Source organism: Rousettus aegyptiacus, unplaced genomic scaffold, assembly GCF_014176215.1.
Source record: "Rousettus aegyptiacus isolate mRouAeg1 unplaced genomic scaffold, mRouAeg1.p scaffold_m13_p_1, whole genome shotgun sequence".
Classification (NCBI taxonomy): Eukaryota; Metazoa; Chordata; class Mammalia; order Chiroptera; family Pteropodidae; genus Rousettus; species Rousettus aegyptiacus.
The window spans coordinates 26,012,745-26,038,652 of record NW_023416284.1 but is presented as its reverse complement, the minus strand read 5'-3'; the positions used below and the strand labels follow the sequence as shown (position 1 = coordinate 26,038,652).

At 44.5% G+C, this 25,908-nt stretch overlaps 2 protein-coding genes and 1 pseudogene across 9 annotated transcripts in view; 1 reads left to right on the top strand and 2 right to left on the bottom strand.

Annotated features, from left to right (window-relative positions):
* The window catches only part of NFYC (nuclear transcription factor Y subunit gamma), a 58,281-nt gene extending 53,897 nt beyond the window's left edge, over positions 1-4,384 (bottom strand). For 4 of the 7 annotated variants that reach the window (XM_036232510.1, XM_036232549.1, XM_016140038.2 and 1 more), the window contains exon 1: positions 4,184-4,360. The gene's annotated coding sequence lies outside the window, so the exon portion shown is untranslated. Of the gene's footprint in view, positions 1-4,183 lie in introns of all 7 variants that reach the window. The other 3 variants (XM_036232516.1, XM_016140040.2, XM_016140039.2) reach the window with 2 other exon arrangements.
* Positions 4,385-16,057: 11,673 nt separating this feature from the next.
* LOC118605233 lies at positions 16,058-16,173 on the bottom strand (annotated as a pseudogene).
* Positions 16,174-22,470: 6,297 nt separating this feature from the next.
* RIMS3 (regulating synaptic membrane exocytosis 3) overlaps positions 22,471-25,908 on the top strand; it is a 39,102-nt gene continuing 35,664 nt past the window's right edge. The window contains exon 1 of one of the 2 annotated variants that reach the window (XM_016140056.2): positions 22,471-22,746. The gene's annotated coding sequence lies outside the window, so the exon portion shown is untranslated. The remainder of the gene's footprint in view (positions 22,747-25,908) is intronic. The other variant, XM_016140055.2, reaches the window with a different exon arrangement.

Below are 25,908 nucleotides of genomic sequence, written 5' to 3'. Positions count from 1 at the left end.
AAGAATCTGACCCCCAGTTTACACAGAGGGTAAACTCACTGCAAGGACAGAATTCTTTCTCAAGTCTGACTCCCAATGTCAGCAACTACACTGGCCCCTCCCAAAGATACTCTTTGGCCAAAATATTTTAAATCCATTTCCTCTTAACAATTAATTGACTTACATTATGTTACGTGGTACTTTGAGTCTCTGTGGGAAAATACAAAATAACCTTGTAGCCTTCCTAACTAGTCACAGTGCATGCATGAAAAACTGAATAAACAAAATGAAGAGGCTGTAAGACATCAGATAACCCACAGTTTGCTTTGAACACAAGAAAGAGAATGGAAAAGAACAATTTGCTGGCTAAGGAATATTCTTCACTGACTGTAACACCTGAGGCTCGAACGAACCTCAAGAAGGTCACCTGTGAACCTAATAGTGTCCTCTGCTATTCTCCCTCCTGTGAATGAGGCAAACTTGTCAAAATGCAAAAGGTGTCTTAGAGGCATCTCTGTTATCAAGTCAATGATTCCACAGGAGAGGAAATGCTGTCCAGATGAGTACTGGTCTGGGAATCCAGTGTACTGGCCTAGACTTGGCTCTGCCCTTACATAGCTAAGTGACCTTGTCAAGGTCACTACATTATTATGTAGGGCCTGATACAAAGGTAATGCCTGAAAGAATCAAAGGTCACTTTCTGAGCTAAAATGCAAGGATTTTTCTTTTCTCATAATATTCTATGGTCAAGAGAACACAGTTTAGGAGTAAGGGCTCCACAAACTATGTCTGAGTTAGAGTTACAGACCTATGTTTGAATCTGGGCTCTGCCACTTACTGGCTGTGTGACCTTGAGCAAATTATTTACCTCCTCAGTTTCCTCACATGTAAAACTGAGGGTGGTAATAGCATCTACCTCATATTGTACAAGGATAATACATATAAAACATTTATACCCTAGCTGGTACAATGTAAGCACTCAACAAAAGGTAGTAACTATATTATTTCTGAGTATTTTTAGTGGCTCAGTACCCCTGAACTAAAAGAGAAGACAAGTGAATTTCAAAATTGCCTCAAAATGTCACCTAGCATGGCTCCTCATGTTACTTTGCCTCCATTCTCTGTAAGTGTAAATAATAAACCTTGTATCTTTTCTAGTACAATGAATCAGTTTTGACCAAATGAAAAATGTGTAAGAATAAATGAGGTAAAAGAATTATTTGTCATAAGGATCAAATAAGATTATATGGACACAGTCTGTAAAGTATAAAGCAGTAGTATGATTTCTGCTTAGAAGACAAAGCTGATGTTCACAGGTTTTTATTATAAATTCTGACCTACTCAGACCTCCTGGGAGTTCAAGATTTCTAAGGTGGTCAATTCAAAATGATAACAAAGCCCAACAAGTGGTTATGGGTGTAAGGAGCTAATGTGGAATGAAGTTGGTCAGTAGTATTGAAGAGCAGGTAGTCAAGAAATGTTTACTGAATAAAAAAGACACATGTATATTAACATTTTTGTAACCTTGCCCAGACTTACTAAAAAAGAAACTTAGTTAAGGATGCCATAACATTCTTTGTATTTGGTTGACTTAATTACTGGGCCAAATGAAGCTGAGATGATCAACGCACAAAATGCAAGACAAGCCCTATTACCCCACTACAATGAAATTGCAAATAAAAGCGGGGAGACCCTCACCTAAACACATCGTGAAACAAAGCAATTGAGACTTTCAGTTCATCGGTCTTTCCCTTGAAACCTGAATTAAAGATTTCCATGTAATATTATTGTATCAGTTTTAATTTGATACATCATTCAGAATAAAAACATCATAGAATCATTATTCCACAATTTGAAGAAGGCACTAGGCTTTTGGATAAGTCTCTGTACTTGGACACAAACATCCTTAAGAACTTGTGATGTTTGAAAAAGCTCCCTAGTGAGCTCTTTACACTGTAGTCCCTTACTGCTGGGCATTAATCACTTCCATACACAGAAAGCCTATGAAGCCTGGTTTTAAAGAATGCAGATTCTTGAAATTTTCTGTACATATTTTTCCCCATAATCTACCTGAGTTCAGGAAAATTTCAGTTTACTCTGTAAATCTCTCCCTTCACAATAAAAAACAATAGGTAAGATTTAAATACCTAGTTGAAGAATCCACATTTAAATGGGTTACCATTCTGTGGTCTGGATCTTTGAAACAGTATTCCAAATTCCTACTAATTATATTCTACTCAATACACTCCTTACACCCAGAAATCAAAGAAAGACCATCCACTCTGAAATTTAAAACCACCCAGGAGTTGAACTAGTCAAGGTTATGTTGACAGCATAATGTAGCAGATAAAACTACAGACGTTGACATAAAGGAACTTGGATTTGAATTCCAGTTCAACCACTGAAATAGACAAGCTACTTAACCTCTCTGATCCTCAACTTTCTTATCTGCAATTGGAAATGATAATGCCTGTACCTAACAGGAATGTGTATTAAATATGCCACAAAATGTCAATCTCCTTCCTCTACTACTAGAAAGTACTACTTCTCTCTCAAAACTTTAGGTACATTCACATAAACCTGACCAAATCTGAAAACCGCAGGAATTTCTTGAAATTTATATGAAAACAGAGGTGTAACACCTATCTAAAGCTTGAACCACCCAACACAGAGAAGGAAAAACAAATTAGGAAAACATAGTAACTTAACACAAATGTGTTTTCCTGATTTGCAAACCTTGGAAGATGTAAATGTTAAACAAACCAACGTACCATTCAATGGAAGCAGAATGTATCCCCAACAAGCTGACTCTAACTCTCAATGGCAACAAAAGTTTTTTGAAACATTAACCAGAAAGTGGTGACAAGTTCCATTACTTCAGACAAGATGCAAGAAGCTATGCACTAGTTTATTTTTGTTCCTGGCTTTTTTCTTTGATTTTAAAAATGCATATGAGGGTCAGTCTATTTTTTAGGCACATATAAAAAAAGAAATAAAAAAGCCAAGATCTAGGATCCCTGCCAAGTTTTCTCTGACTTAAGAGGAACCTAACGATATCCATTCAACAAATAATTACCAAGTCTAATGTTTGCTGGAAAGTATAGTTTTGCAAACTCGGCCCTGACCTGTATTTTTCCTAGAGTAGAAAAGCTTGAAAGAGAACAACTCAAAACTAGCTGCATGGTCCTGGGCCCTAATAACCTATAACCGCTCTTACTATAGAACTACTAAGTCTGAAAATGTTCCCAAAAATACTTCGTATTTTCTCGCTCCTATAGACCTGTCACTACTAAATGCTGTGCCTTGTAGGCTTGGCATTGTTATTAAGACCGGGCACACCTACTCAACAGGATTTCTCCCTCAGGATGGGTCTGTTTACTTCCTCCTCACATCACATTCCAGGTCTGGTAACTATGGACTCCAGAGCTCCACCTAAACCGCACCGTTTACCTGATATGATCCTAATGTTCAGATTATGTCCTTAGGGCCTTGATACCTTTTCTCCTATACCATGTACTCAGACCTGGTATCCATGGAAATCAGGATCATTTGCAAACTGTTAAAACTCTATAAGTTTAGTACCCCTGATCTCGAAGATACTCTCAGCCCGTTACTTGGGTTTCAGTGTTTCCAAGCCTGGCACCCCTGGGGCTTGCACGCCCCCATCCTGAGCCCTGCATATTCCACGGAGGCTACTTCTGGAATTAGGAGGGCCTCCTACTTCAGGCCATGCACATGCTACTCCAAAGTACCTGCCAGACAACACCCTTCCCTCTCCCTTAAGGCCTTTAGGCTGACCCCCAGCCTCTGCCCTACGCCTGCGCCGTAGGGGGTAACCACCCTGCAGCCCAAGCCCCAGACCCGCGAATCCCTGAAGCCTCAGATTCCTTCATCACTCCCTAGGCCGGAGCCAGCGCGACCAATGAGGTACCAGGTCTGCGGCCTCCTCGCCACCGACCAATCACGAGCGAGCCCCCCCGCCGTCGCCTTCCGCCAATGGGAGAAAGCCCGCGGACCGGGCCGACTAGGCGCACGGACCCCACGAGCGCAGCGGCGGCGACAGCGGCAACCCCGGCGAGAACACAACATGGCGGCGGACAGGCCGGACCGAACTACAGCAGCGGCCGCGCGAGGGAAGTGAGGTCTCCGCCAAAGGCGGGAAGTGCTGCCCCTCCCCCCCGCGCCGCCGCCGCTCACTTCTCACCTTCCCTTCTGCAGATGCTCCCGCACACTTACACACCTCTGCTCAGGTGTCCAGGGGAGAGCAGGAGCCGCCCAGCGCTCCTGCGGAGTAGGGCAATGCAGAGGCCTGGGCACCGCGGAGGGGAGGGGAAGCGTGCGTCACGGAGAACAGCGCGCGCGAAGCGGGGGTACAAACAAGATGGCGGCCACGCCGTTTGCACCGTCCCCCTCCCCCTCCCTTGGCGCCTCGACTCGCAGTAACTTGTAATGCGCAGAAGCTGAGTTGCATGAAGTCTCGCGAGAATTGGGAAGGGACGACGACATGGTGAAGCGGAAAGATATCTGAGCTTTCTGACTCCGCCCTTCCCTGAGGGATACGAAGGCGTTGTCTGGTGACCCCCTTAGGGCGTTCTATGCTTATGGGTTTGGGCTGTGGTGCGCACACTTGTAATTTTTAGGAATTTGTGTGTGTGCATTTTTTTCCCTTTCGTGATGAGTCTCAGGAATATGTGTGCATTTTTAATTCGGGAAGAAAGAGCTGAGGGACAAAGGACATGGGGAGGCCAGATTAAGTGTGCTGTTGAAAAAAATAGATACCAGTACCGTAAAAGAGGGGATTGAACACCAAAACTGTAAAACGATATACTCCAGAATAAAGAACAGCACTTCCAAGAATGGTCAGCCTGTAATCTTACATCGACATAGACATTGTTTTTCTCATTCGAATGCAGAGTTTGAAACTTTATCAAAGAATTGGAAACCACAGCTACAATGAGTACTACATACTTTATCTCTTTAATCTCCACAACAACTTAGTTCTAGGACATTAATATTATTTTTATTTTACAAATGATAAAAAGCTGAAAGGGCTAATCAGCTCGATCACGTTTTTACGGTAGTGTCAAAACTCAATTTGAATAGCTCCGAAACCTGAAGATACACTCATCAAATATGTATTGAATGGACTTATCTACAGTGAAACAGGGCATTAGGTAGCAAATACACAGAGAAATGAGATTGCTCCTGCTGGTGGTTACCTTGAATTTTACAAATGACCTTGGAGCCTTTCTGATATTTGTGTCGCAGTGGTCCTCAATAATAAAATCAACAGACTTAGTCTTTCCTTTGAGTTCATGACCCTGGTGATCAAGTAGCTGAGAATAGTGCAATAAAACCCTTGACTTGAATTCAGGAAAATTGTTTTCAAATCCAACCTTAAAAAATCTAACTTTAGGCACTCAATAAATATTTGATGAATGAATGAATGAAACCTAACTGGCTATAAGACTTGATTTCACTGAGTCTCAATTTCATCATCTGTAAAATGACCTAATTCCTACCTCCTGGGAGTGTCAGGGAGATTGAATGAAATAGTGTAAGGGAGAGTGCTTTGTAAATTGCAAGTGTGTTATAAAGAGGTTAGTGATAAGACATTTTCAGACATGAGAAATGGCATAAGAAATTAAAAATGGAGACTCAACATAGTATGTTGAGATAGATAAGCTGAGCTAATGTGAAAAAACTACGTAAGTCTACAAATATTTACTGAGCATTTATTGCATATACTGTGTTTGCAAAAGATGTCAAAATGTGTAGAAAGCAGCACAAATTAGTATTATTAAAAGTATTGACAACATATAGGGGCTGCATTTGGTTTCCTTCCAAGAGCCTGGAAATCAGGTTGCTCTCAGAATTAAACTAATAAAAATTTACATAGTATTGGAAATTAGCCAACATTTAACAACGGGTAGTTCTTAAGCATCACTCTAACAGATCTGAAATCCTGGAGCTATCCTGTGCTAGGCTTGCTAGGTATGCTAGGTGTTAACCCCTCAGTTGCTAGTTTGTGAATAGTAGGTCCCAGAGAATCCCAGGGGATAGGAGTTGTCAGGAGGCTTGGGACAGCAGCTATTTACCAGCTAGTATGAAAGTATTTCACTATTTTGATAGTATATAACTGATAATAGTTATTATAATACATTATATTATAATATCTGGCCTGTCCCTAGGAGATTATACTTCTCACCCTAATGTCATCAAGCTAGGTCTTATTTTAATCAATGAAATATGAATAGAAATGGCATGAGCCACCTCTGAACAGAAGTATATAGGCTATCTCATGATTCTGCCATATTGTTTTTCCTCACCGTGAGAGCAGAATATCCCAAATAGAGGTGTTTCAGCTTTGGCCCCAGAGTGAATATGTGCATAGCCACAGCTGACACATGTGACATGTAAAGTGTGTAAGAAATAAACCTTTGTTGTTGTAAGCCACTAAGATTGTTTTAGTTATTTGCTACTGCAGCATAACCTAGCTAGCCTAAACTGACTAATGCAGCCCTGGAATTAGCTACCTGTGGAGGTAAGCCAAGAGCTTGTCTACAAACATCAAAAAAAAAAAAAAAAAAAAAAGCTAACAGTGATCCAGGTCATATGGGAGGAATCTCAAGAAGGCAAATGTGATTGTAATTTAATAAAAGGGAGCTTAATCAATCTTAACCAATCATGCTATATCCTGTTTGCAGAGGGAATCTGTAAACCAAAGGACTTAATTAGCCATGACAGCCCAAAACAAGGCTGAGAGTCAAGCACTAGCATTACCCCTCTAAGCCCTGTCTCAGTCAAGCTGACCTGAGCATTTGGATTTCCTTGTCCATGTCATCCCTGTAGCGGGTAAGAAGTATTTCAGGCTGCCTCAGCTAAGAAATGCTCCAATGCGTTTTTTCTGGTGTGATTTTGCCCACTCAGCAAATGCCTTGCCTATAGGAACAATTTAGTGATCTGCCACCTACTGAATTCCAGTTCTTTTGATATCTACATTTTTCATTTAGTCTGTTGGATTCAGGTTTATGTAACTATCAGTTTCTGTGAACTTAGTGAATACAAGAACCCTGCTGAGAAATGGTTCTACTCTTTGCTATTAAAATCAGGCTTCTGAGTTTACAAGGCAGAACACCAGTTCTGGGATGATGGTTAATTCCTTAAGGTTATGGCACTGTAGAGGGACCTGTCAAGAGGGCCAACTGGATGACCCTGAGCTACACTCTTCCTCATTGTGTCCTTTCTTTGATCTAAAAGAAAAGCACTAAGTGCTAAAGAGATGATTCACTATGCTGTAGGAATTCAAAAAAGGGAAGGATTACATCCACTTAGTATGAAATATGGGAGGAGTTCAGGAAAGCTTTGCAAGGATGTGACATTTGAACTGGGTCCTGAAAAATGGGTAGAATTGGGGGAAGAGCACTCCCTATGTAGACAGCCACTAGCGCAAATATAGGAAGCCAGGGATTAATTGGGGAAATAGAGTAAAAATAGGAAGAACAATAGTTTAGAAAGATATATTAAGGTCAGATTAAGGCTCTTGGGTTTTATTTTTCTACTATGAAGAGTTGCTTTACCATTTTAATCATTTTTAAGTGTACAGTTTAGTGGCATTAAGTACATTCTCATTGTGCAACCATCACACCTATCCATCTCCAGAATTTTCTGATTGTCCCATACATTCCCAATGGTAGTTTTTACAAAGGGGAATGACATGGTCAAAACTGTGTTTTAAAACAATCTGGCAGAGAAAGTAGGATGGAATAGAGTTGCCGAATGACCAGTTGGAGACTTCCACAATAGTTCAGGCAAGATGGAATGAAGGCCTAAACACATCAATAGCAATGAGAATGAAGGGAAGAGGATACAAATACAAAGTGATATCGACAAAGTGGAATAGAAAGGACTTGACTATTGACTGGCTACTGTCAGGGTGGGGATAACGAGGTGTTTAATGTGACTCACAGGTTTCACACCTGGAGGATAGTAGTTCAAGATGAAGACTTCTCCAGAGCATGAAGAAAGTCATGAATTCAGGTTTGAACATATAAAGCTTGACTTACCAGCAGGACATTATAAGCTATGGGATGGACATTTGTTGTCTTGCCTGCTCAACACCCTTGCTCTTTCAACTGATAATGGCATTCTATTTTTCATCTTTTTTTTTTTTTTTTTTTAGACTGTAGAATCATCCTCCATTTGTATGTAGTGCTGGGCCAGGATGGTATGTGGCCATGAGAATGCATTTCTCATATCTCTAACTGGGGGAAGTATAATTCAACAGCCCAGCTGTTCCGTCTGAAATCCATGCTAAGCTTTGAAATCCACTGCCCTTAACTCCTAGGCCTCGCTTCCCACAGGCTACTCCTGGCCAGTGACTGAGCACAGCAGGGGTTTTAAGATTGGCTTTTTCCTAGGATAAGCGATACTCCTCTGGTGGATGACTTTGGCTCAAGGACTCCTCAAAGTCCTTGCCAAACTTTTCTTAGAGCCACACTACAGTCTAAAGCACTTCCACTTTGAACTCCTTCCTTCTCTTTCTCCTTTACTTAGGGTCAGAGCTACATCACTGTCCAATGGTTATCTCTGAGTCTTCCCTGGCTCCTGCACATCGTCTCTCATAGATGTTTTCTGTAAAAAATTTCTCACATTTAATCCTGTCTTAGAGTCTGATTTTCTGAGGATCTGAACTGACATAAGGGGATGGAGAATGAGAGAGCTTCTAACACAATATCACTTCTATGCTGCCTCAGCCATGGGGGGAAGCATATGACCCAGGCCGACCAGTCATAATGATCCCCACATCTTGACCCTGTGGCCCCTTAGAGTCTCTCAGTGCCGTTTGGCTCCCAGATCACAAGCTACATGGTTTGCCTCAACCACGGACATAGCTAACTAGCTCTTGAGTGAGGCCTCACAGTTCTGCTGCCTGAGGCCAACTAGTTGCAAACATGGATTCTATGGCTTCTCTTGCAATTTCCAGACCCTGATGACACAGCACCTCACCGAGCATGAGATCTGGCTTTCTGAGCAGCTCCTGAAGGGGCCAGTGAAGCAACCTGGAAATACAGGACAGTTAACTACCCAGAGGGCAAACTGACCAATGGGAGAAAGGAGCAGAAAACAACAACCTACTCTCCCTTCCTTTGATGGACTGTTTTAAGGTATAATTTCTCCATGTAACCTGTCTAGAGACATTCTGCATTGCCAAGTGGGTGTACCTGTCAAAATATCTGTAAGGAGACAAACAGTCTGTTGGATTTGGCAATTTGGAGACTATGCATGAATTGAGACAGGTATGTTAAAAGTGTGATGGCATAAAAGCCAGACCAGCAATTACCTGTCTTTTAGACACCTGATAACTTTCCTTTCTCTGGAGGGGGATACCAGGCAGGGAGAGACAGAGAACACAAACATGTTCTCTTCATCCTGTGGCCACATGGGAAGCTGAGAACTAAAAAACGCATCCTGAAGATAGAGGTCCAAGGTCTAGCCAAAAGGACAGAAGCAGAAACACTGTCATTTGTGGGGTCTGGAGTCAAAGATAGTGTTGCCTAAACCAAGGAAGCCACAAGGAAAGAATGTCTCACATACATACCCTCATTACCTTGTACTTACCGTGTGACTAGATTATAAATCCTTCAATGTTCAGGACCTTGTTTATCTTGGTATCCTCAGTTATCTAGTAAGTTCCTAGCACCGTAGTAGGTGCTTAATTAACATCTATAGAACGAATGAATGCAAGTAAGCCATTTTACTCCCTGGTGCATTGTATTTACTTTAGAAATATTAATTAAGTTATCAGAGAGAGAAACTCTGCAGTGAGAAGGTGCCAGGGAACACTTCTTGGCTTGGAAACAATTTGTAAGGCCCTAAGCATACTGCCTGACACAGAGGAATTGCTCCATGAGTGATCACCATAGTAATTATTATTACTGAGAGAGTAAGGTTTTGCATAAGAATGGGGAAGGCCTTGATGATAATAATTGCTAACATGTGTTGATCTCATTTAATCCTTAGGCCCACTCAATGAGAAAGGTTTTATTAGACTAATTTTATGGATGAGAAAACTTATAGAAGAGATATGATTTATCCAAAGTTAGCCAGCTCAAAGCCAGTGTTGAACTTGAACTTACCTGACTCCAAAGTCCAGGCTCCAGCAACAAAGATTTGGGATCCAGGGAGCAGGATTCTCAAAAGGGGAGTAAAGGAAAGTAGTTTTAGGGTCGAAATTCACTTCTAATTTCTTTCATCATGTAAATTTCAATGCCTTCTTCTCCCTTCAACACCCATTACTTGCCTTCTTGCTAAGGTCCTCGTCTTTTCTACTGAGTTCACCTCCAAGCCACCCTTCTACTTTCTGTCCCGTTCAACCATGTCTACTGTGGTTTGATTGAAGGAAGCAAGAGTTGAAATGAGGTCGAAAGGAGATTTTTGTTTGTTTGGTTTTGGTTTTAAGGAGAGAGACTCTAGAGCAATTTTGCAAACTAAATATTCCAGTAGACAAGTAGAATTTGACAATGCAAAAAGAGAGAATATCTACAGATGGAAGTTCTTGGGGTCTTCAGCACAGGCTGAGGAAAGGTTGGCCTTTGACAGGAGCTGGGACACTGTGACTTTCCTTCGGAACAAGAGAAGACAGAATATGATTTATACAGAAGCAAAAAAAAAAAAAAAAAGTAAAAATTAGGATGCTTAAAATCAAGAGTTAAGTTGTACAGCAATTGATGATGGCATGGTATATATAGGGTAATATTTCTCAAATTGCAAGTCATAATTCATTAGTAGATCATGAAATCATTTAGAAGTTTGCAACCAGTTTTATTTAAGAAGTGGCATAAAATACAACTGAAAATTTGAATTAATTGCATATAGCAAGGGTAAATACTGTGAAAACTATTGTGAAACTTTTGTTTCAGTTATACATACAGCTACATGTGTACTGGTTACACTGTAAAATATATTTCTTATTGAGGGTACAATAAAAAATATTTAAAAGCCATTGGTCCAGGATGTGACCATGGGAAAGTAGCTGATTCCTAAAACTTTCTTTCTCTTCCAGAATTTTCCATCATGCTTGAAAACTGGTCTTGCTTTGTGAACATGTAATAGGCACCCCAAAGGGGCATAGGCCTGATCAACTATGCCAGGTCTTCCAAAACAGTGCCTATGGCATGTGGGTTCCATATGGACCCCCAAATTAATCTATTTAAGGCTACTCTTTCTTCCTGGTTTCTGCCCCCCTTATTGTCCCAAGATGACTGCCATCAGAGATCCCAGGGGCTGCACACTTCTTCATTCACGATTAGCAAGGAAAAGAGTGTGTGTGCCAGCCTTTTCAGCAAAAACCCTAAGATTCACTTGATTGGACAGGCTGAGTTCCTATGTCCACCCTAAACTAATTGTTCTGGCCATTGAGATTGACTGGCTCAGTTCTGTTCTACCCTGAAAGAGTTGGCTTCCTGGAAATACATGGATCCTGGAAAGGAACACAGGGGCTATTGGAAAGGGGGGAAATGGAAAGAAGAGGTAATCAACTAATGTGCAATACCTATGGCCTTTAAGGTGACAAACTAGTCGAAAGTTTCAATAGCATTTGTGATGGCCTGTTTGCTCTGAGCTCCACTCTAGCCTTTCCATGCTCTGCTTTGAGCTGAAGATTGCTGGGCCCTGAAAACTACATTTCTCAGATTCCCCTTGCCTGCTGGCTTCTCATCAGATTCAGCCAATGGAGAGTACAGGTGGAAAATTGTGTGGCTGGAGATGGGATGGCGGAAGGAGAGGCAAAGCCATTGTTCTTTCTGCATCTACCTGAGACTGGCAGCAGCAAGCAGCTGGTGGTTATGGGCTCAGAGACCTTCAGTGTTTCCAGCAGTGGTAGGCTACTGCCACGGGCTCCAACAGTATCAGTGGTACTGGCGGGGCAGCAGTGAGTAGCTGTAGGCTCCAGTGACCTCTGGAAATTCTGCCGGCAGCAACATTTCAAAAACAATGCTCTAGCAATGTCAGCAGCAAGTGCCCTTCTGGGTCCAGTAACACCCTTGCATTTGATCCGGGCCTACGAGTGGTAGAAGCACCCTACAGCTACTAATTTCCAGTTTGCCCACTTTACCCTTTTGCTCCTTCAAGCTGACAGGTTTCTAACCAGTTCTCTGAAGTAAATTTCCTCTGTTGGAAATTCCGAGCACATTTTCTGTTTTCTCGTCTTCACCCTGTCTGACATAGTGCTCCCTGGCGAGGTGATAAGCTGACTGCCATGGCTAATTTCCCAGTTGTGCCGTTTGCAGTTGTTGGACTGGGTGATGCCACAATAGAAGCACAGTAAGCTCTCCGCTGGGGCGCTAGGAAAGGAGCAAGGGCGGATCTTGGAGAAAATCTTCTACTCCTCTTGCTTCCTCACCTACCTCTAACTATTAGAACCATGTGATGGAGAACCTACTATTGCCTCCCAAGATAACTGGGAGGGACAGGCTCCAGAATGACTGGCAGGAGTTCAGCAGTGAGTAAGGTTGGCAAGGGACCCAAAACAGAGAGACTAAGAAAGCGTGTCCATGCAGCAAGGAGAGTTTAGTAAGGGAGGAGGGGCAGTGACTATGACCTCTGCTTCCACTTTTTCAGAGGTGCTGATGGAAAGTAAAACCAGTGGTTTCCAGCTTTTTCTGTATTAGCTTCTACCAAGCACTCTGTAATCAACACAAGAAAACTGACTCTTCCAATATCATTTATCCTTGCCAATAACTGGGGAACTGTTACTAAATCTTTATATCTAACCTGGCTTACTTGTGTGGGCTCCTGGCGCTATCTAAACCATTAGGGGGTAGCCAAGTCTCTGTAGGGAGTGAAGGGGTAAGATTGTGATTGACTCCGGGAGGCCTCAAAGGGACAGCAGTGCCAAGAATACTACTTCTGTCAGAGGCCCCTTTGCCATGGCTGGTAGTGTTTTGCAAGGTGGTCTTAGGTAAGTCCTGTTTAAGTGTGATTGATGATTAGAAACCTAAATCCAACTCAGCCATTGCCTTGTTCTGTGATCTTGGACAAGTCACTTAATCAAGCTCAGTCTCAATATTTCCATCTGTTTTAAAAAGAACAGATGGATATTTCTTTACATTCTTTTAAAATAAACTGTTTTAAGGGAGTGGATGGGATGGAAGAAATGATAGGTATTTCCCTCTACTCTTTCTTGCCCATTCACCCCAGGTTTCTATATCAAGTAAGATAATAAGCATTAAAATGATCTGAAAAGTACAAAGCACTATACTAAAGTAAAAAGTATTATTATCAACATAGTTGTTAGCTTAGAAGGATGAAGGCAGGGCATAGGCCGAGAGCCAAACAGCTGGAAGGCGGGATCTTAACACCAAAGAAGGAAAGTTACTTTGTTCAAATTCTTTCTGCAACGGCACTTTCTTTGGAGCAGATCTGGCACGGGAATCCTCTGAAATGCTGTAGTGGGTCCAGGAAAGTGTTAAGGAGTAGGATAGGGCATTCAGCAACCAAAAGACACTGGAGAAACACCAGCCTTGGTTCCTCAGCTTCTTTGTGATCCAACAAAGGATGCAATGGAAGGGGAAGGCGGATTGTATCAAAAGGGCTCATGTTCAAAGCCAGGTGTGTGTTGAATCCTCCCACTGGCTCATTAACCAGCTACCAAGCTATTTTGGGAGCCAGGATGTCATTGCACTCTGTAACTAATACTGAATTCAGTTGCCAACAACCTAAAAACCATTCTCTCTACACAGTGTTCAAAGAAAACATTCATCTGGAGACGGTAGAGATGGTCTAGTCAAACTGAGGCCCAGAGAGGGACCGAGACTTGCTAAGATAACAAGTAGAGTCAGGCTCATAGGCCTGTAAGGAACAGAAACCTAGCTCAAATATAAAAAAAGTTTCCTGTAAGGACTGGAATTGAAACACCAGCAGGAATGAGGCAGGTCTAGGATTCACTGTTCTCTTCTCCTCCTCCTCACACCTTCCCCATCTGCACAGGGCTGCTCCTTTCTCCTCTACATAAAAAGAGGTCTCCGCTCCCTTTTATCTTGGCTTGCACATAGATCTACTATCCAAGGCTCGCTTGTTTCTGACCTCCCTACTTTAATTCCCTCTGCCATCTCATAATTTCTTTCCATTTCTTGGTTCAAGAGAGCCTCTCATTGGCCTGTCTCAGATTGTTATACTAGGCCATTAGTTAAAGGTCACCAGCTAATATATGAAATGGTAACCCCTGGCTCTGGTGCTGGCCCTTTCTGCTCAAGTCTAGAGACTGGGGGTGCTAAGTGGTCTCAAACATGGTCCCGCCAGAGTCTGTGGTCTGAGCAGCTCTTTTTCACAGTGGATGTGAGTTGGGCCGGCACTGTGCCATCCCTGGGAGCATGTGACTAGAGTTCAAGGCTCTGGGTTTTCTGCCCAGAACTTTTTTCAAGGAATTTGTCATTTATTTATTTATGCAGCAGACATGTCTTAATGCCCATTAAATGTCATTCATGCTCATCTTCTTCCTCCTCTCCTCTTCCTCCTCCTCCCTGCCTGGAGGAAATTACCATACAGTGAAGATAAAGGCAGGAAAATAATTAGAATATATAAGTGCTTTAGAAGAAGTATAAACAAAGTAATAATAACTACCACTTACTGAGTACCCTGCACCAATCACTGCTGATCGCTTCCCATACATTTTCTCATTTAATCTTTACAGCTCCCCTGTGAAGTTGGCACCACATTGTACATATGTGGAAACAGGCTCAGAGAGCAGTGCACAGATAATAAAGAGCACAGCAGGACTCTGATGCCAAAGCTGCTCCATTAACCACTGTGCTATGCAGCCTTTATCATGCTGTTGGAGTACAGAGGGCCATCTTGGCCTAGGGAGGAAACAGGAATAACTGGGTCGAGCAGTAGACTCTCAGGAGGAGGTGATATCTGAGCTGAGCCTTGGAGCAGTATGGGACTGAACAGCAAGACGTGAGCATGGAGGAGCACCTGAGAGGCTGGAGAGTGGGTGTGAGCAGGGAACAGGGCTGCGAGCATGTTGTGTGCCCCTGAGAGTGAGTTCCTTTCTAAATTTCTGCCGAGGTGCCTCATTTGCCCCACCCTCTCACCCAAGCGCATGAAGGGAGTGTGGCATTGAGGCCATGAGGAGCAATGAACACAAGGAGCGAGGAGGAGAAAGCAGTCAACAGAGCTTAAGAAACTCTGGGCCTTTGTTCCTGAAATGGACTTGAGGTACATAGGTAGAATCCAGAGTGAAAAACTCAAGAGAAATCACCTTTAAAATAACCACATGGACAGCAATCACACAAATGACGCTCTTGGGCCAAGATGTTCCACACAGCTTTTTTCTGCCTGACTTTCATGTCTTGTCTTAGATGTTACCTCCTGTAGGAAGCATTCCTTGGTCTCTCAAGCTTGCCTTAGGGCCCTTGGTTTCAACATACATGGTTTAGGAGGATTTTTTTTTTTTCTCTGATGGGAGCAATATCTGTGGGGCTTGGCAATAGATTCCCTCTCACTCACAGCACTTCAATAAGACACTAAACTATTTCAGCACAAAGGAGCCCATCCCACCATTGCTACATATTCAGAGGGCACTGTAGCCCTCCGAGATCTAGCCTGATGGTCTTCAGAGTACATTGCTGCACATTCCGTGTTGAGGACCTAAGATCCCATACAAGGACACAGGTCTACCTTGAGTATTAAGCACCACCGCCACTTCAGCAACACTTCCTGTGATAGTGTGGAGCTAGCCTGTCCCTGTACTTTGGAAATATTTTTCAGGTTGTAATGATGCAAAGTATAGATAAGTTTTATTTCTTCTAATAATTCAATGCCAGAGAGAGCTCTTTGTGCCAGATAGGGTCAATAGAACCAAAAACAAATTTCCAAAGTCAAAATATCAAGTCCTCGGTTCTGCATTCTCTCCATGCAAAACACAGTCTAGCTCAAATATAAAGGAGTGTGTGTTTTTTTTTTTATGAATACCACAAAGTTCCTTAGTCTAACCACTGCTCCAACATGCAACAGCCAAAACCACATTGCCATGACAATCCCCTATGTTACTTTCTTTTCTTTCTTTCTTTCTTAATGCCTGCAGCACCTGGTATTCCAAGGTGGTCTCCCATCCAAATACTAACCAGGCTCGACCCTGCTTAGTTTCCAAGATCAGATGAGATAGAGCACATTCAGGGCATGGCCATAGCCTATGTTACTTTCTCTCTCCATCTTGATTTCTTATTCCTACTAATCCTTTGACCATCTTTTACCTCCTTCTGACGTCACTATTAATGGAGACCTAAGCCTTACCCAGCCAGTTTCTCCTTGATATTTCCAATCAGTTCAGTCCTACCAGGCTGTGAATACCCTGACTGCAAGGGCTGGGTCTTGTCCACCCTTCCATCCCCAGTAGAGCATGTGGCTCATAGCAACTGCTCAGTGAAAGACAGTCAGATGAAAGAATAATAAATAGCCTCCAAGGAGCCTCTGCCAAGTTTTTCAGGCCATATCGATTTTTTCTTTCTCTCTGTCTCTGGTGTCCTACTAACCTCAACACTTTGAATCCTACATATATTGGAACCAGAAGAAAACTTAAAAATCATCTAGCTATCTCCTTCCTCTATTATTTCACAGATGGGATGATTGAGGTCCAAATTTTATGTATTTTCCAACAATCTCAATTTAACGTCTCAAGACATAATTTCTCCTCTGAACTCCAGAACTAATCAGCTGCTTCTGCAGCCCCTCATTCAGGATGCCCCACAGTACCTGTATCTGAACACACCCAGAACTGGATTCAGCATCTCCCCCAGGCCTGGTCCTCCTCCAGGCTTCCCCAACCTGGTAAAAACATCATCATCACTCACCCCAGTGCTGGGACCAAAATGTTAGGAGCCCCCTTTTACCTCCTACAGCCTCCTGCCACCAATCAAACACCAATGCCAGTGGTTTCTAATATCAAAATCTCTTCAAGTCCTTTCTGATTTCTTTGTTTAAATGCCCCACAGCCCTCAATGACCCCTGCAAATTCTCCCCATTAGTTCCTTTGAATCTGCTCTTTCCTTGTTCCAATCCATGCCCCTCGCTGCAGCCAGAGTGACCTTTGAAAAGTGCTACTTTTGGATGGAAAGAGATATTTCATGATGGACCTAGAGGGTATTGTGCTGAGTGGAGTGAGTCAGGTAGATAAAGACAAATGCCATATGATTTCATGTACATGTGTAATTTAAAGAACAACAAGAAAACAGAAACTAATAGAGAACATTTTGAGGATTACCAAATGGGAGAGGGATTGGGAGGGTCGATGAAAAATGGGGAATGGACTAAGAAGTATAAATTGATAGGTACAAAATAGTCGTGGAGATGTAAAGTATAGCATAAGAAATATAGTCAGTAATATTGTAATAACTATGTATGGTGTCAGAGGGACACTAGATTTATTGGGGTGATCACTTCATGAGTTACATAGATGACTAATCAATATGTTGTACACCTTATACTAATATAATATTGTATGCCAACTATAACTGAAAAATAAAAAGTTATTTAAAAACGAACAATCATGATAAAAAATGCTTTCTCATTTAACTCCTTTGCTGTAAGATTTTCAGTGGCTTTCTACTTTTAAAAAATTAATATTAATGGTAATGATTATCGTTGTTATTATAGCTAACACTAACGGAAATTTTATTATGTCCCAGAACCTATTCTAAGGACTTTATACATATCGATATATTTAATCCTCACAACTCTAAATGTTCTCATTATACAGGTGAGGAAACCAAGACTCAGAAAAGCAACTTCAGAGCTTTTGCATAAGCCCTCACTCCATCTTTGACTCTTAGATCTGGCTGACTGCTATTCAAACTTTAGACAGGACACTTTGGGGGAATCCTCTAAGACCTCCCTTACTAGGCCAGGCCTTCCTATGGCATGTATCCAAGTTTGTAATTATGTATTATTTGGGTGGGGGGGGGGTCATTTGATTGACATCTGCTACCCCAATAGGTTTTGAATTCTAAGCTTTGCTCATTGTGTGTCCTCAGTGCCCAACATGTAAGAAATGCTTGCTCAACATTTGTTGAATGAATAAGTGAGAAGTTTTTTTTTAATAAGAGAGTTGTGGTCAGATTTGCTTTAGAAGGATTTCTCTTGTGTGGAAGTTTGGAGGTGCTAAGTCCAAGTCACTGCCAGCATCTGGATTCAGGAGTGAGAGGAAGGGAGTCTAGATGAGGATCGTAGCCATGGGGATGGAGAGCAGTAAATGAACCTGGGAATATTTAGGGGGTAGATTGAGCAGGCCCTAATAATTAACTGGATGGAGGTGAGGATGGAGGAGTCAAGAGTGACTCCTAAGTTTCTGACTTAGGCAACTAGTACCTTCAACCCAGGCAGGGAGCACCTGGGAGGAAAGAGGCAGGTTAGGTGGGTAGAGCAGGTGGCCCTTAGACCAAGTCAACTGAAACTTGGAAATGTTCTCAGAATCTTTGTGCCCAAACTCTAATTCGGTCCTGTTGTACTTGTCCAGTCTTGTCTCCAATGTATACCCCCTCCCCCCACAGCAAAGGGCACAGAGACCACTTCCCCTCCCCCAAGCCCTACTCTTCCTCCTCCCAAGCTTGTGAGTACTGGCCCACTCCTTCACGCCTCCCTCAAACTCCTAACTATTCAGCTTCAAGGACATCTCTGGGATTCCTCCTCACGGCCTCCATCACTTTGTGGGGTTAACATGTCCTCTGCTGTTTCCAAGATGTACGGAATCAGATATGGTTCTCTCCACCTATCTGCCCTATTGGCTGTTTCTCTCAATTCTGAATCCCTAGCACCTGGGACAAGACCTGAATCAAGATTAATCTCAAAAAAACTTTGTTTTCTAGATTTCCCCCAAGGTCTTGGCTTTTTTACATTAAGGATGGAGCCAGGAGTCAGACATTGAATTCTGATGCCACCACTTAGAAGTAGGACAAGAGACTTCCCTCAAACCCTGTTTCCTCATTTGTCAAATGGAGATGAACTACAGTGCACCCTGCCTGGAAGAGTTGTTTTGAGGATCAAGTCAAATCCTCGATGCTAAGTTTTTATCACAATGCCTGGAATACTGTTAGCTCCCTCAGAATTTTGGTTGTTATTTATCCTAAGAAAAAAGTTCCGGCCTTAACTCCGGGAAGCTGCGTGAGCTGGAAACCAAGGGTTGCAGTTCCCAGGATGGCCACACGAGAGAAGTGGGGAGCAGCCTTGAGGTGAACTCAGGCTCCGCTCTGCTGAAGGTACCTGCTGTGGACCCAGATGGCCTGGCGGGGATTTCCGGGGCTTTCCGGCCCTTGAACAGGTGGGCTCTGGCCAGGACGACGTGGGAGGAACCTCCGTGATGTGCTCGGTCTCAACTCTCACAGCCACCGCCGTCCCTCCTGCTGGTCCCCTTCTCGGCTTTGAGGAGAGTCTGGCAGGTCCAGAGGGTGCAAGAGTAGAGGGCAAATAGGATTTATCCTCTCCTGCTTGTCATTTGTCTTTCAAACCTGAGTATGATCACTTCCTCTCTATTGAAGTTTTTATAGTCAAATTGATCTATGTTTTCCCTTTGGCTTCTAGGTTTCATCATGCTTAGAAAGTCTTCCATCTCCAAGATTATTAAAACATTGCGTATGTTTTCTTATGGTACATTATGGTGTTATTTAAATATGCACTACACCTGGAATTTATTTCTATGTAGGGAAAGGACAGCTTTCTTTTATTTCCCCAAATGACTTGCCAGTTATTCCACCAATTTGTTGAAAGGCCCATATTTCCTCCCATTTACCTGATGTGCTATCTTTTTTTTTTTTTGAAATCACTTTCTGACATTCTGTTAATCAGATTCCATTTTTAAAAAAGGACTGGATACAACTTACATTTTTTGTAGCTCTTAAACCAGTTTAAACATTGATTTATGACTAAAATAATAAATTTGAGGATCTAAATGTTTCCAGATTTGTTTTGAACAGTATATTGTATTCTTATCACAGCATTTAATTTTTTTTCTGAGAAATAATAAAGAAGTGCCTCAATCATTATTTATTTTTAGGAGCACAATTAACAAATTGATGAAAAATGATCCATTCCCACACTTTATGAGATCTAGCGTCTTCTACAGGAAAAGAAAAAAGTATTGGTTCTTTGTGATCTTTTTTGATCTGATTCTTAGTTATAATCATTTGGAGGAGTTACTCTAGGCCCAGGGTATTCAACAAATAGTAAGTGAACACACTCCAAGACCCTCTCCCAAACCTTTGCATTTTATAAGACCTGTTTAAGTTGTTCTTGTTTCTATTTGTCAATTGCTTGTTTTATTTTTTGTTTGTTTCTGTAGATGTTCATGCTTTACAAAACTTTTTAGAAGCCGTTTTTATGTTTCATGTTAGTCATCTGTATGCCTCCTCCTTAGTTTGTGTGAAGTAGAAATTAAAACAGCCTGGGTCTGGGCCTGGCCCCTGGTGGAGGGACAGTGGCTCTAGTGGAGGTGCCAGAGACATACAGAGAGAGACTGAGTTGTGTGGCTTCAGAGTGAGGGCTGCCATTATCCCTGTGTTAAGGCCTCCTCCCATGTGCCTATGGGTGGGCTCCATCCTTCCTATGCTGACCTCAAGTGCTATCTTTATCATATTTCCCTTGTGTGGTTGCTTATTTCTGTGCTCCACTTTGTTCCACTGGTTCCTCTAGGGCTACTTCAATACCATACTGCTTTAAATATTTTGACTTTATAATATGGAGTTACAGGTAAGGCGAATCCCTTTTTTTTTTCTAGCTTTTTATTCCTGTATGTTTATTTTCCTATATGCTTTTAAGGATCAATCCATACCCCCACCTCCCTATCCAACCCTCCTGGAAACCAATATGGAGTTTTGGAGTCCCTGAAATGATATAGAAAGTGTACATCTGCACATTTCTCTAGAGGGAAAGTTCAAGTTTTCATCAGATGTGCAAAGGAATTAAGATTCCAAAGGGAGCCCCCGGTTTACATGTTTCTCTGATGGGATGCCTTGATTCTTGATTCCTCCCTTCTCTCCCATATCTTCACAGGCTCTGCTCTCTGCATCTTACACTTCCACCATTGTCCCAGCTACTTCCCTGGCCTCCATCTTATCCCCCCAAACTAATCTCACTCGTTGCTCTAGAGCAATCATTCTATATCACAGGCCTTAGTTCTAGGCCTGATATAGATTAGATAATAACAAAAGTTTAGCTAATAAATGAGTAAAATTGTTCGTTCCAGCTCTATCACTGACCAGACCAGCCATGGGACTCAGCTTTAGGCTATCCGCACTGTTGGGCCTCAGTTTACCATTCTCGCAGATCAGATGAGAAGAGATGATACAGGGTGAGGGACATGTAGAAGATACAGCCAGCTATCCCGAGAGTCATTTAATTCCAATTATTTTCCTTTTCCCCACACCGTTCCACTCTCCATTCACAGTTTAATCCATGCTCTCAGCAGGGAACATTGTTTTGCCTGCCTCCAGCAAAAAATTGGGAAAGCAAATACTAATAATATTGTCCCTTCTGTAAATGAGTGGAATTGGCCACCTAAGCAAGGTTAAACACAGCAAGATGGTGGCAGGCATGACCCTAGGAGATACTTTATACTGCAGCCTCCTCAAGTCCCAGGCTGCCAAGAAACCCAGGACTCAGGGAGCTCACTTGGAAGTTCAATTAGGCTGATGCCAAGTCCTAGAGCAGGGCTTCTCAGCCTTGGCACTACTGACGATTTGGGCCTGAGAATTCTTTGGCATGGGATTATCCTATGAATTGGACGATGTTTAGCAGCATCCCTCATCTCTTCTCACTAGATGCCAGTATCAACCCCCAGTCGTGAAAACCAAAGATGTCTCCAGACATTACCAAATATTCACAGGGGTGGGGGTTGGGAGCAAAATCACCTCAAGTTGAAAACCACTGCTCTAGAGGGCAGGGGAGGGAGGTTAACTAGAGTCTAAGGAAAGGACACTACAACCTTACTCTTTGTCTGAAAGAGACATTAAAAAGTCTTTTTCTTCATAGCAGGTATTGGGACAAGTCTTTTCTCCTCCTTGGGCTTCAGTTTTTCCATTTTAAAGTTGGATTTGGAGTTTGTAAGTCATTTTCCCCTTTCACTATCTAATATTCCCGGATTTGATCCAGGGTGGAACAAGGGTACTGTGGTGCCAGTGAGGCTCCCCAAAGGAAGGGATGAGAAAGAACATGTAGAGGATGTGGTGGAGAGGGGGACCAGGTATTGAGGCAGTAGTATCCTAGGGGTATGGAGAAGCTTGAGCCATCTTCTAGATCCCACCCCTTCGGGGCCTTATTAGCGTAGGTCGCCCCTAATCGGGCAAACCCAGACTGGGCCATTACCCCATAGGCCCCGCCCACCACCAAGGACCCCCCGCCCAGGCGACCCCGCCCCTCAGTGGCCCCACCCGCCTGACCTAGGCCACGCCCCCATCAGGCCCCGCCTCCCTCTTCGCCTCCCGCCAGCCAGGGCTTGGGCTTTGCACCCGGCGGCTGCTGAGAACTGTGGAGGCTGCAGCGCAGGCGGGCGGAGCGGAGCTGCCCAGCCCGGTGGCGGGCGATGCCCCCGTGAACCTCCCTCGCGGTCCCTCCCCGCCCCTCGTCCCTACCCCTTCGCAGTCCGCCGCCCGCCTGGGACCGGGCCGCGCCTACCGCCGGGTCCGCGGGGCGGGGTCCCGGGGCAGCACCTGCCCCGCCTCGCAAGCCGCCTCCGTCAGCGGAGACCCCTCCCAGTCTGGACCCCAGCCCCGCCTCCGGGTAAGTCAGTAGGCCTTGCTCGCCCGGGAGTGGACGTGGGGATGAGGCTGCGGAGGTCTGGGAGACCACCTGGGGAGAGAAGAGGGGCTCCGGCCGCAAGGCGCCACGTAGGGATCTGAGCGCGCAGGGTCTGGGGGGCGGGAGCCCGGGGGATGAGCATAGTGTGTATGATGGCTCTGGGGTGGGGGCTAAGGTATAAGAGGGGAACATGGAATGTTTGAGGAAGCCTGGAAAATGGGGTAAGGGACCCCAGACCAGAGTCTTGAGTTTTTTGCTGATGCTCAGAGCATCTGGGGCCCTGGTCTTCAACAGCATTGCCTCGCATGGCATTTTTGGAAAGTGCTTAAAATCCCTCTTGGAAAGGGAGCTGGAAGGCAGCCTGCCTTTCTCTGTCCTGTCCGTGCCCTGGTTGAGAAGCAGCCACTCTTTCTTCCCTGTGAGACACCATTGTGGTGCCTAGAGGACCCCACACTCCCTGAAAGAAAAGGGGTGGTGCTCACTCCAGCCCTAGAATGGGAAGAGGGGGCTTCTGGGAAGCTGGGAAAGACAATTGGTCAATCCACGGTGGGGAGTCCAAGGTTCAGGGAGGCTTGGCAAGACCCTTGGTGAGCAACCTGGGCACCTTCTTATTCAAGGGAGTGTATCTTCACTGGCTGGCCTTCAGGCCGCCTGAACCCATGCCCACATCATCTTCTCTGGACAGCCCAACCTTGAGGAGTGGGTTCTCAGCATCCTGAGCCTGAAAACACAGGGAGGGACCATAGCGCCTGTGGTCCTGGATGAGATTGGCAATGCCATACCCAAGGCCAGAGAACAGGGGTACTGGCTGGCACTGCCACCTGGGGGCTGTTTGGATGTGGCCCTGCGAGGATGGGGAGCCTGGATGAATGTCAGTATCCAACCCCAGCTCCAGGGTGTGGAGAGGAAGGATGCTACCTCTTTGGTTCTGTCTTCTGTCTGCCATGACTTAAGTTTAGGGTCCTTAGGTTTGAGGCCTGAAGTGGTGGGGAGAGGGCCTTTCTGGGATAGGCCTGGCCACCAAGGGGTTAACTAGCCAGCCCCCACAGTTGCTGCCAGCCACCAATTAGTCTGTAATCAGGCAGCTGCCAACTGTCCCTGAGGGCATGTGGGCAACCTAATGGGACATTCTCTTGGGGCAGGTTCTGTGCAACCTGTGCTTAAACCAAGCACCATGCCCTTCAGCGCCTGTTTAGGACCCACAGGCCCCTTCCCTGCCCTCTGTGCCAGGCTGCCTGGCTTAGGGACCTCCAGCCCTGCGGTTCAACACCTACTTGACTCTCTGTAGGATATGAAGCCCAGAGTTAGGCAAACTTGGCTTCAGACCCAGACTGTGCCACTTTCTGGCTGTTGCTATTCAAGAAGTCACTTCCCCTCCCTGAGCCTCCTTTAGTAAAACAGACCAACCTTCTATATCTGCTGGGAGGAGTAAATAAAATGGTGGGTTTAGGCTGCTTAGCACAGTGCCTAGCACTCAGGGGAGCTCAATAAGATAGCTGCTAAACTTAGCACCAATTCCTGTGCCAAGGACTTGACAGGAGAGGCAGGCTGGAGTCAGGTGCTGAGGACCTAGCAGGGACCAAGGTCCCTCCCTCTGGGCATGTGGTCTGTGTTATTATCTTTCCCTCCCTTCTTGCTCACAGACACCTCTAGTCTCTGGACATTAATTGGATTTTCTTCTGTAGAACCCAGGCCTAAGGTGCTCCTTTCTGGGCTTCCCCCATCCCTAACCAGGTACTAAGTTCTGCGGGGTCTGTCAGGGGTCTGGATTATGTATGCAGCTGTAACAGCAGCTGGCCCTTTAAGGAAGGAAGAAAACAATTATCCGGCCTGGGCATTGCATCAGCTGGAGCCTGGAGGGTCCCTTGGGAAGGGGGGGGGCCACGGGCTGGTGGTTGATTTCATTAGTGCCATGTGAGAACTCTCACCGAGTCTACCCCATTCCCCAGCCACAGCCTTCTCCCCCAAGCAGCAGCAGCAGCCCCAGCTATGTTGCCTACCCCACCCCGGGAGCACCACCTTGAAGGACTCTATCTGTGCACCCCCAGCCCACGTCATGGGCCTGGGCAGAGGGTGGTATAGGGGAGTGTCTCCCACAATGGCCTTTTGCTGACTGAGGATGCAAGGCGTGCCTCCTGTATGGGCACTTCACTGACAATGGGGGTGTCTCTCTGATTAGTGTCTGGCTGTCCTGGGGGTATTTCTCCCATACTGGTATTTTGTTGACCCAGGGAAGGAGTGGTTTCTACATTGGCCTTTACATTGGTGTTTTGCTGATCTAACAGAGGAACTGTGTTGCCTGGGGTGTGTGTGAACTGAGGGTATGGGTGAGAAACAGTTGATCTCTGGTTGGAGGTGAGCTGGCTGTGAACAGTGAGTCATAGACACCAGGTACTTGGGCAGCAGACAGATGTGAGTTCAAATGCCGCATCCTCCACTTCCAGGCTCTGTTACCATTTCGGGCAGGTAGTCTCACACTCCTCCGGAAAATAGGAATAATTTACACCCAGACTGCCCCACCCCCATGAAGGTGCTTAGGGGATTAAATGTACTAACTGGAAGTCCGGCACCCAGCCCAGGGCTGGCAGGTGGAGGGCGCATAGTGAATGATGATTCTCTTCTCTTTGCAGGTTTGGGTTTCTCACACCTTGTGCTCAAGAAAAGGTGTGAGGAGCCCTGGACAAGAAAAGGAAGGTAGGAGTGGGGAGGAGTGGAGAGAAGGGGAGAAAGAGTGCAGGCCCCGCCCCCTGCTGAGTGGGATGCATTCGGACACCTGATGTACCAAGCTCTGTGAGCCAGGCAGCCTCTGCCTCTGGGAACGTCCATTCTAGCCAGGAGATGGCCCAGAGCAGGTGACGTGTGTTGAAAGAAGGGAGTCAGGGAGACTAGGGTGACAAGGAGTTGAGAAGGCAAAAAAGAAGGGATGAAGGAAAGGGAACACTTTGTGCTAAGGGTTCAATGATGGTAGGAACAGGCCTTGTGTGATGGGAGAAGGACAGCAGTGGTAGAAAGAGGGGAGAGAGTGGGCAGGCATCAGCACAGCCAGGCCAAAACTCCCCGGTCTAGCAGAATACTAAAGATTTGGGAATTTTCCTGAGGCCAAGGGCAGCCCCTAAGGGATTTTAAGTAGAGGAGGCAGAATCC